We start from the raw sequence: 12035 nt of genomic DNA, 5'->3' as shown, positions 1-12035 counted from the left end.
AAATGTTAACAAGGCTATTGGCTATGATCTCAGAAAAGCTTGTTTGTCTACATTCAAGGATGTTATTGAAAAGGGCCTAGCAACAAAAAAAGTCTTAATTGAACAAGGAGTTATCAAGCTATTCAAAGAAAACAAAGAGGACTTTAAAGGAAAGGACAAACCAAAATTTTGGAACAAGAACAAGAACACAGTTAATGATGGCGTTGTTGATGCCAACACAGTGAGACCCAAGTTCGTCTTTTCTGGATCAAGTTCTACCAACAATCAGGTGAACACTCAAACAACTTCTAAACCACGAAGGAAGTACACCCCATTGGGAGAACCACTTGAATCAGTATTCAAAAAGCTTGTGGCAAACAAAGTGATCACAGTTCCAGATTTTCCTCCATATGAACCAAAGGTCAAACCAAATTGGTGGAATGATGATGAATTTTGTGAGTTTCATAAGAGCAAGGGTCATAAGACAAGTAATTGCCATCGATTGAAAAACATTGTGCAAGATCTCATTGATAGAGGCGACATTGAGATTGAGGGACATTCATCTAATCAAGAACATGAGATGTTTAAGGAACCATTCCCAAAACATGACAAAGGAAAAGACAAAGTCACAGATGATCAAGCCAATTACACTAGAGCACCTTACAATTATGATTCTACTATCAATCACATCTCGATGGACAATCATATTTCTACTATTACTATCAAGAACAAAAATCCTGAGAATCCTTCTCAGAGACCCAAGATTGTCCTAAGAGGTGTTGGATCTTCTTTCGAACCTACCTCTGAGTGTCATGTTACAACCCGTCGAGGTAAAATCACATTGCTAGGTGCCTCCACTAAGAATACCAATCCTTCATCAACCAAGCCTGAGTATGACCTTGTAGAACAGTTAGGGAAGACACCCACGCTCATCTCTATTCTTGAGCTCTTACGCATATCCCCCGCTCATAAAGCTATCCTTGACAAAATCTTGAGAGACATTGCTGTCCCTACGGATCTGAACGTGGACCAGTTTCAAGCCATGGTGGGATACCTATCCATTCCACATTCCCTTACGTTCACAGAGGCCGATGATGCCTCCATAAGTCAACCACATAATGCACCTTTACACGTTGAAGCTTTCATACATAAACATAGAATCAAGCGAGTCCTGATAGATGGAGGAACAGGTCTAAATATTTGTACCTTGAGTACCATAAGACAATTGGGATATTCTGACAAGGCTGTGAATGCTACAAACCAAATCACCATCAAGGCTTATGATGATGAAGAGCGCTCGTCCAAGGGCACAGTCACCTTACCGCTAAGAATAGGGCCAGTCACAAAGGATGTGGTTTGTCAAGTCCTAGATCTAGATCTCACGTATAACATATTGCTAGGACGTCCTTGGATTCATGAAATGAGGGCAGTCCCATCAACATACCATCAATGCATTAAGTTTCCTCATAATGGAGTCGAGGTAACAGTCAACGGTGATCCAAATCTATTCATATATTGCAATAACTTGAGGTCACATACTGAAACTATCATTCCCAGTAATCGTGAGGCTACTCCTTCTTCAGCATACATCGATCCTGAGTCATTAAAACCATCGACATCTAAACAAGGTGAACTTAGAGGCAAGTTTCAAGACAAAGGCATGGGAGAATACACTTTGAATCAGACAATGTTTTTACGACAAGTCCTGAGCTCCCCAAAAGAATATGGGAGGCCACATCCTAACAAGCAAATCTCCATCATGATACTCAAATGGGATCCTACCATCTTTCAAAGATGGGGCGAACTAGAGGAGGAAAATTTATACAAAATGCTTTATAAAGATATTGAAGAGGACACACATGATCAGACTATTATACCCTGTGAGAACTATGGCAAAGGCTTCAAAATTCTACAAAAATTCGCGTATGATGGAAAAAGCCCTCTCGGGTTACACAAAGAAGGTGTCATGGAGCCCTTACAACCTAAGCTAACTGCAAGAAGGGAACGCTCCAAGGGACTCGGTTTTCTGAATTCCAAGATTCACAATAAAAGAACAAAAGAGGCATGGCGAATCAAAGTTGCCGAAGTTCAACAAGAGGATTATCCTTCCACAGATTCTAATGAGTGGGAGTGGGGTTCAGACAAATCCTCCAGTGACTATGAGCTCACCGAGACATTCAGAGAGCCAAATGAACCTACAGAGGAGGAGGAATTTTACAAAAAGTTCAGAGTTGGTCAAGAACCAACCCATAAGGATCCCGCACAGTCTTCGTTTCAAGGTCCTAGGTTGAAATCACATAGGATGAGGACACCTGTCCCAGAAGGTGCTACTAGTGATGACAATTTGGATTCGCTCATGATCGAAACTGATGAGGAGAGTGCCATCGATGACCTCGACGATTGCCTTGACATACCTGAATATAACCACATCTTCACTATTAGTCCAGCAAACTCTAAAAACACTAATGACCTTCCCCTTGTTCACCCCCAACTCATTGACTGGGATCATGAAGGACCAGCACAATTTGATACATTTCAAAATGATGAAGCTATTGTCGACTATCTTGGCATTCGAGATGATCTTCCCCCTGGAGACCACAAAGTAGGATACACCATAGAACTCAACAACATGGCATACTTCGGTGAGGGTGTCGAGCCTTCTAGTCGCAAAAATGTGAAAATAAGAACAAAACAAGGGTCTTATGGCAAAAACCACACTGTGGCGTTATCTGACCCCAAAAAAGTAAAAAGAAAGGATGTATCTGAGGGCGAAAACCTCTCTGAGGCACTCGAAGATGGAAGGCTCGACATTCTCCCAGCGTCATATGAGGAAAAGTCATCCATGCTGATAGAGGAGACTATAAAGACAAATATTGGTACAGAAGAGGTTCCACACAACATATTCTTGGCACAATCTTTGACAGAGGCCGAAAGGACAAAATTCATAAGCTTCTTCAAGGAACGACAAGTCAACTTTGCATGGTCATACGCTGATATGCCTGGACTAGATCCGGATTTGGTTATGCATCATTTGACAGTCAAACCGGGGGCAAAACCAGTAAAACAGAAATTGAGGAAAATGCATCCACAAGTGGCATTACTCGTCAAGGCAGAACTGGAGAAATTATTGGATGTCGGATTCATACGCCCAATTGATTATCCCAAATGGATCTCCAATCTAGTACCTGTCAGCAAGCCAGATCGCAGCATAAGGATATGTACAGACTTCAGAGATATTAACAAGGCTTGTCCAAAGGACGATTTCCCATTACCAAACATAGACTTGATTGTTGATCTCACAGCAGGTCATGAAATGTTATCCTTAATGGATGGATTTTCTGGATATAATCAAATCAGGATTGCACCTGAAGATCAACATAAAACATCATTCACTTGTCCATGGGGAACCTTCTGTTGGAACGTCATGCCCTTTGGGCTGAAAAATGCAGGCGCCACTTATCAACGAGCGATGACTACTATCTTTCATGATCTCATGCACATAACAGTGGAAGATTATGTTGATGATCTTTTGGGAAAATCAATAGACAGAGACACCCACTTGAACATACTTTCAGTTGTCTTTGATCGGCTGGAAAAATATAAGGTAAGACTAAATCCAAAGAAATGCGTCTTTGGAGTAACCTCAGGGAAGCTCCTAGGATTCATTGTGTCTAAAAGAGGAATCGAGGCCGATCCAGCAAAAGTCAAGGCTATCTTGGACATGCCACCACCCAAGAATATCAGTCAACTTCGATCTTTACAAGGGAGACTCCAATCCATATGAAGATTCATCGCACAACTTGCAGATAAGTGTAATCCTTTCCAACACCTGCTACATAAAAATATCAAGTTCAAATGGGATGAGAACTGTCAACAGGCTTTTCAGACGCTCAAAGACTATCTTTTGAACCCACCAGTCTTAATGCCACCCATTCCAGATCAACCGTTGCTACTTTACATATCAGCTACTCCAACGGAACTGGGGGCACTCCTAGCACAACAAATACCTGACGGCAAGGAAAAAGCAGTCTACTATATCAGTCGCACATTGGTGGGATATGAGTTAAACTACACTCCAATCGAACGTGCATGTCTCGCTGTGGTCTTTGCTTCACAGAAGTTACGACATTATATGCTTACTCACAAGACTAAGTTGATTGCCAGAATTGATCCACTAAAATATCTTCTCAACAAAGCTACACTTACTGGGCAGCTGGCCAAGTGGGTAATGATTCTGAGTGAATTTGACATCGAATACGTAGATAGAAAAGCAATCAAAGGACAAGCCATTGCAGATCAATTGGCAGATGCTCCCAGGATAGATGATGTTGCTCTACAGTCAGAATTTCCAGATGAGTCCATTCTAACAATATCACCTGCAAAGTCATGGCAATTATATTTTGACGGCTCATATACACAGCACGGGGCAGGAGCGGGTATACTCTTTATAACTCCTCAAGGTGATGCTATACCAAAATCATACCGCTTATCATTTCCTTGCACCAACAATATAGCGGAATATGAGGCATTAACAACTGGATTAAGAATTGCAGTTCAGTGGAAGATCCAAGAGCTTCGTGTTTTTGGGGATTCTCAACTGGTCATACGGCAAGCAACTGATGATTACCAAACAAAAGATGAAAAACTAATGCCCTACAAACAACTGGTAGATGATTTGAAACAACACTTCACAAAGATAGATTTTGAGCAGATACCAAGAGAACAGAATCGTGTCGCAGATGCCATGGCTACAATTGCTTCATTGATTGATCTGCCGCAAAATGAGACCTGCTATGAGTTCCTGGTAGATAATCTGCTGATTCCATCATATGAGATCACTCCTATGGAAATGATATGTGTTGTTGGTCCTGAATCCCAGTTATATGGTTCCATATTCACATACCTTCGCGACAATATCTTACCTTCCGATCTATCAAACAATCAACGTCGCACTTTCATTCGCCAATCCTCTCGATACGTCATTTTAGCTGATTTCCTATACCGACGAGGTCTAGATGGCACCCTTCTTAGATGTTTAGAGAATGACGAAGCTCAGATTGCGTTACGAGAAGTGCATGAAGGGATATGTGGCCCGCATACTAGTGGTCCTACCTTGGCCAAGAAACTTATCAGGATTGGATACTACTGGCCTACTATGGAAAAAGATGCATATCAGTTTGTCAAGAAGTGTAAGCAGTGTCAAATTCATGGAGACCTCATACATGCACCAGCGCAGGAACTACAACCACTTGCATCTCCTTGGCCCTTTTGTTAGTGGGGACTCGATCTCATAGGCAAGATTCACCCTCCTTCTTCCAATGGACATAAATTCATTATCACAGCCACAGAGTATTTCACAAAGTGGATTGAAGCCGTGCCTCTCACACAAGTTACTGGGAAACAAATCGCTACCTTCATTTTGAATTACATCATTTGCCGATATGGGATTCCTACTTCCATTATCACTGATAACGGGCATCCCTTCAAAAATCAGGATGTTCGTGAACTCTGTGACCGCTTCCATATCTCTCACCGTTTCTCCACACCATATTACCCCCAAGGTAATGGCCAAGCTGAGGCGTCTAATAAAACAATTCTCAAAATCCTTAAAAAGACAGTCGACGACGCTGGCCGTAACTGGCATATCCAACTCAATCCTGCACTTTGGGCCTATCGTACAAGTGTCCGCACACCTACAGGAGCTACACCCTACTCACTTGTCTATGGCGCTGAAGCCATCTTGCCTATTGAGGTCGAGTTACCTTCTTTACGGGTCTCTTTGAGAAACATAATCAACAATGAAGATTACAGGGTCTCTCGCTTACAAGAACTGGAACTGCTAGAGGAACGAAGACACATTGCTTTTAATCATCTCAAGGCTTACCAACAAAGAATGAGTCGTAGTTACAATCACAAAGTCAAGCCTCGCACATTTGAAGTAGGTGACTTAGTCCTCAGAGAGAACCCCAAGAATCAGCAAGACAGAGATAAGAAGGGCAAGTTCGAACCAAACTGGCTTGGTCCTTACATCGTTACAGCAGCATATGGATCTGGGGCATATCAGCTCTCAACTACAGAAGGTGAACCTTTGGAGGATCCTATCAATAGCATGCACCTTCGTAGGTTCTACACATAGCTCATCGGAATATCCTAATTCAAAAATACAAAAAAAATCAAAAAAATCAAAAATACAAAAAAATTATAAAACAAAAAAAATTCGTTACTTGGTGAAAACCTGGCAAACAGGCGCCTTGTGACACAAAAAAAAAAAATTTGAAAAATCAGAAAAAGTAAAGAGAAATAATTTCGTCCAATGGTGAAAACCACTTCGGTAGCGCCCTGGGCAAGTACCATGGTGAAAACTGGGTCACCAGCGCCATGTGTAGAGACATTGCTCCTCCCTCTTTCAGGATTCTCTTCATCCTTTCACTTTGCACACACTCACAACCAATTCATCCATAATAAACTTACCCATTCTCATCATGGCTTGTTATTGATCTACCTAAGATTGGTTAGCCATCCATAAACCTCCCTTTCCATCCATAATAAATCAGATCCTATCTGTGACTACGGCCAATTCCTACGTCTAGTGATGGGTGTGGAACTAAGAACCTCACATGTTTTGAGGAGTATAGTTTCTTCCAGCTTTCTTCAGTCTATCTGCGCACAATCCACAATAAAGCAACATCTGCATCACAGATCCGCAATAAAGTTTCATCTTCTCCGCAATAAAGTATCAGTTTCATGGATTCAGTCAGTTTCAGACGAGACACAGCAGCAATAATGGGCTTCAACAAATCAAATCTTTCGACAGACTCAGACAACATTATGGTTCAGTGCTATCTATCCTTTCTGTGAAAGTAAACATTGTGACCATAATCAAACATGAATTATACAAGTGACAAGAGACACTAAACTTGAGGACTACAGTGGATGTTGGTGTCGAGTCTTGGTTTTCTTTTGATTTTATCTTTTTGGTGACATGTCTTTTAGCTTTTCCAGGATGTCTTTGACTAGAGATTCTATCTTCAGGATGTCTTTGACTAGAAAGGTGAGGATGGGGTATCGTCACCTATTTGCATTTGCTGTCTGTCGATTGTCTTTTAGTAATGCTATGACTTGTCCAAGGATATGAGGACACTGTGAGTCTAGTGTGAACTGGGGCATTCCTTGTTTGTGACTGTCTTATCTCCATGCAAACAGGTACAATGACTTTCTGGGCCGAACAAATGCCTCGATTGTCATAACCTATTCTGCCATAATAAAGCTCAATGATGATAACGCACAAGAAGCTCTTTCACGTTCATATCTTCTGTCTTCCATCCCCCTTTCTTGATTGACTTCCATCGTCCTTCTCGAGTCCGCGTAGCCTGCTATCACATGACTGAGTATAATGACACACCAAAAACATTTGCATTTCATATAGTTACACCTACATCACCACATATAAGCATTTCATACATACATATAGATATCACAATTGCATCACATCCTGCATACAACACATGTTAGCACATCTCACATTTTCATTATGTAAATAATCATTTGCATTACATACATTCACATTTGCATAATGCATCACATATACAACATAAAAGAACAAAAATATATTGCATTGCATCATATAAGCATCCATATCATAAAACATGTATCACATAAGAACATACATCACATAAGGTACACATGCATATAGCTACCGCAAAAATGAATCATCTCTCATATATAATAAAAATGTGTCATGATACAATGATGTCAAAAGAATCATATGGCTACAAAATCACCCGCAGGTGTTTACAATACAAAAATGGTACATATATTGATACAAGGGGAGCCCTCTATGGCTATGATGAACTCCCTCCCTTGGAGCCACCTGGCCTCGACGGATGCTGAGCTGTAGATGGACCCGCTCCAGGATCCCCCTACCTGTCTGGTGGTGGTGGAGGACCCATGACCCCACCGCTAGATGCCTGCCTCTTGCGACTCCCTCCCGTAGCCGTCGCTATGCGCGACGATCTATGGAAGCTCCTCGCCCGCTGATCCGCTGGCACAACACCATAGTACAGGTCCCTCCAATACCCAATCTCCTCTCCGGCTCGCAGCACATATGCGTAGCCTGCCCCTGTATCCTCTGCCACCTACCTCCCTGCCCTCGGAGCTGCCTCGGCCTCAGTATATCGCTGGATGGCTTGGTCTCTCTCTCGCTCTATGTCCCTGAGCCTGATCCTGAGGCGATCCCTCTCCCGCTCCAAATCCGCAATCTCGTCTGCCTGGCCCTTGCAGATCTCTTTCAGCTCTAGCAGCTCATCCTCCTCAGGATCACCACCCTCAGCCGCTGCCTGTGGCTCCTCCTCTGCAGGTGCCTGCACTTGTGCCTCCCCCTGTACCTGTCTAGGTACCTGTCTCTGACCCTGCCTGGGAGCCTGCACCTATTTCTGCACCTGTCTCTGTCCCTGCACCTGTCTAGGTCCCTGTGCTCTAGGACCCTGTGCTGCTGGTACATGTAGGGGCAATCCCTGTTTCTCACAACTTGTCCATCTTCATTTAATTTATTCCTAAAAACCCATTTAGTTCCAATAACATTCTTATTTTTAGGTCAGGGAACTAAAATCCATGTGTTATCATTTTGTATCTAATCTAATTTTTCTTTTATAGCTTTCATCCAACATTCATCTTTACATGATTCAATTACTGATACCGGTTCAACTTGAGAAATTTAACATACCTCATTACCTGCCAATCTTCTTCTTGTCATCAATCCATTGTTTTTATCCTCAATGATCTGATCTTCAGAGTGATTCAACCTTACATACCTAGGACTCTTCTGACTCCCTTTTCCTCTTTCCCGTTCTTCAGTTACTGTTGAATTTTTTGATACTGCCGGAGTAACTGGTTTAACATTATGTTATGGTAAAGGTGTTACCGATTTAGTTATGATCATTTCTACTTCAGGTTCTTGCTCATAAATTCTGATGACTTTTATTTTTCTCATCCACCTTGACATTAACGCTCTCCACAATTCTCTACAATCTTTTTTTATAACATCTATATGCTTTGCTTTCATTAGAATAACAAGAAATATTCTTTCATCAAATCTAGGATCAAATTTGTCAATGAAATCATCTCTCTTGATATAACATTTACTACCAAAGTGTCTGAAATACTTAACTGTAGGTGTATTGCCAAACCATAACTCATAAGATGTCTTACTGGTTTCTCCTTTGATAAGAACTCTATTGAATGTATAAATTGTGGTAGATTAGCTTCCATCATCATGGTTCTAGAAGCATCCAAGATAGTTATGTTCTTTCTTTCCACAACTCCATTCTGCTGAGGTGTCTGAGGAGCAGAAAATTGTCTCCTTATGTCATGCTTCTCACAAAAGTTATTAAACTCACCAGATGTGAATTCTCCACCATGAGTTGACCTTCAGCACTTAATCTTCAATCCTGTCTCAATTTCAACCTTAGCTTTAAAGATTTTAATTTTTTCAAAAGCCTCAAATTTCTCCCTTAGAAAAGTAACCCACATCATTCTAGAATAATCATCAATGATTAGCATAAAATATCTATCACCTTGAAATTTTTTGATTCTAACAGGGCCACACAAATAAGTATGAATAAGATCAAGAACATCATTAGATTTGTCTTGTATACTCTTAAAAGATGTTCTAACCTGTTTTCCCATTTGACATTCCTTACATACTGGATTATAGGGCTTCACAAGATTAGGTATATCTCTAACCGCCTTAGTTGAACTGATCTTTACCATGCAATCAAAATTCACATGACATAGCCTTTTATGCCAAAGCCAACTCTCATCAATTTGTGAAATCAAACATGTCTTCTCACCGAAATTCAAATGAAATATATTACCTTTTGTCTGAGTCCTAGTTGCAATCTCCAATCGAGATCTGTTAATGATTTTGCATTTTTCATCCTTGAATTGTAATTGCAATCCCTTACCCACCAATTGTCCTACACTCAAAAGATTATGCCTTAAACCTTCAACAAAATAAACATTATCAGTATTGTGCTTACCATCTAATGATATTGTTCATCTTCCTTTGATCATACATGATTTGTCATCTCCAAATCTAACCAGACCTCCATCAAATTCTTGCAAAGATAGAAACTTCCTTTTATCTCCAATCATATGACGTGAACAACCACTGTCAATTACCCATTCATCCTTATCTTCAATTTTAGCAGCAAAGGCCTTTTCTTCAGGTACATTCTCTTCCAGTTCCAGATCATCTTCCTTGATAGCCAGGAACACCCATTCCTTTCCATTGCCGGAACCACTAGCAGAGTCTTATGCTGGTTCATCATTAGTATCAGTCACACCTTCCTCATCCGCAAAGTAACATGATTTATCTCTGTTTTTCCTGTACTTATGCTTTTTCTGATATCCAGGGCTAGGCTTAAAAGCTCTTCTAGCTCTTTCTTCAAATCTTGAATTCCTTTTCAGGACATCTAGATGCAAAATGACCTATCTTATTACATGCAAAACATTTAAAAGGTGATTTTCCTTCATACTTACTTCCTATCGGTCCTTTAGGTACTCTTCTAGCAAATAGGGCTTCAAGTTGCTCAAATTCTTCATCTTCTCTCTTCATATCATCCAATTCCTTCGCATACAAAGCTTTCCAATCTTGCTTGCCGGTTGATGATGTAAAGGCATGAAAAGTAGGTTTAGACTTCACATCTCCAGAAGGTCCAAATTCTTCAAGCTCAAAAGAAGATAATTTCCCAACCAAGGTATCCCTATTGACAAAGGTATTAGCCATTGTTCTCAATTCATTAATTGCAGTAGCCTTCATCTTGTAAGCCGGTGATAAAGCTCTCAGAACTTTAGAAACTATTTCATCTTCACTCAGAGATCCACCACACAATTGAATTCCCATGACAATTTCATTTACCCTTTCCATGAATGCAGTAATCCTTTCATCTTCTTCCATCTTCAAATTTTCATATCTCACCCGATAACCATCAGGTTTAGAAATCTTAATAGTAGGGTCACCTTCATTTAGAGTCTCCAACTTATCCCATATAGATTTTGCTGATGATTTATCAGTCAATCCCATTATTTGCTGATTAGAAAGTGCACAAAAGAGGGCTTCTCTAACTCTACAATCATTCTCAAGCTCCTTATCCAAGTTTTCCAGAGGAGGATTGCCAGATGTCAGATTGAAAGGTGTAACACCATTCTCTGTGATCTCCCAAATTTCCTTACCAAGACATCTCAAATGAGTCTCCATCTGAATATTCCATACTCTATAATTTGTTCCATCAGGCCTAGGAGTCTCTCCAAAAGGCAACAACAACTGAACTAGATGAAATTGAACTGTTAGTCGCCATAGGATCTTCCTCAAGTGGTTAAGATTTTGCAGAGAGGACCAGAGCTCTGATACCAATTGTTAGATAGTTCAAATAACCAGAAGACAACTAAGGGGGGGAGGGTGGGGGGGTGAATCAGCTGTCACAAGATTACCAAAACATTAAGCAATTAAAACTTTACTACCAGAACACATAAGATCAATACTAGAATACATAAACTAAATATTGAAACAACAAATATACCAATTAAGAACAAGCAACAATTAGAGAGTAGATACCATTCATATGACACCAAGATTTATATGTGGAAAACCCGATAAAGGGAAAAACCACGGTGAGAAGCCTACCCACAATCATATAATACTTCTGCAGTAAGTATGTGATTACAAATTAAAGGGCCTGCACTTGCAGGAAGGCCAACAACCTAGAGCACACTGCTAATTACAAAAGGAGTCTCACTGACTACATAAAAATCCAGACTACGATCCAGAAGGAAGAATGAATTGCAATGATAGCATCTCCTATGCTTGAATATAGTTCCAGTTAAGCTCAATACCAGAGGACTTAATCCTCTTACATAAACCCAACACAATCACCAATGATCGACCAAATCCTTTGCATGAATGATTATTACATTATTCACTCGCATACATCCTTAAATGATCTACAATGAGATCATACACACATATATATACAAACCCTTGACCATAAACAATAAGG

The sequence above is a fragment of the Cryptomeria japonica genome, chromosome 6 (genome assembly GCF_030272615.1).
Source record: "Cryptomeria japonica chromosome 6, Sugi_1.0, whole genome shotgun sequence".
In the NCBI taxonomy this organism is placed as follows: domain Eukaryota; kingdom Viridiplantae; phylum Streptophyta; class Pinopsida; order Cupressales; family Cupressaceae; genus Cryptomeria; species Cryptomeria japonica.
This window is presented reverse-complemented; position numbering follows the sequence as displayed.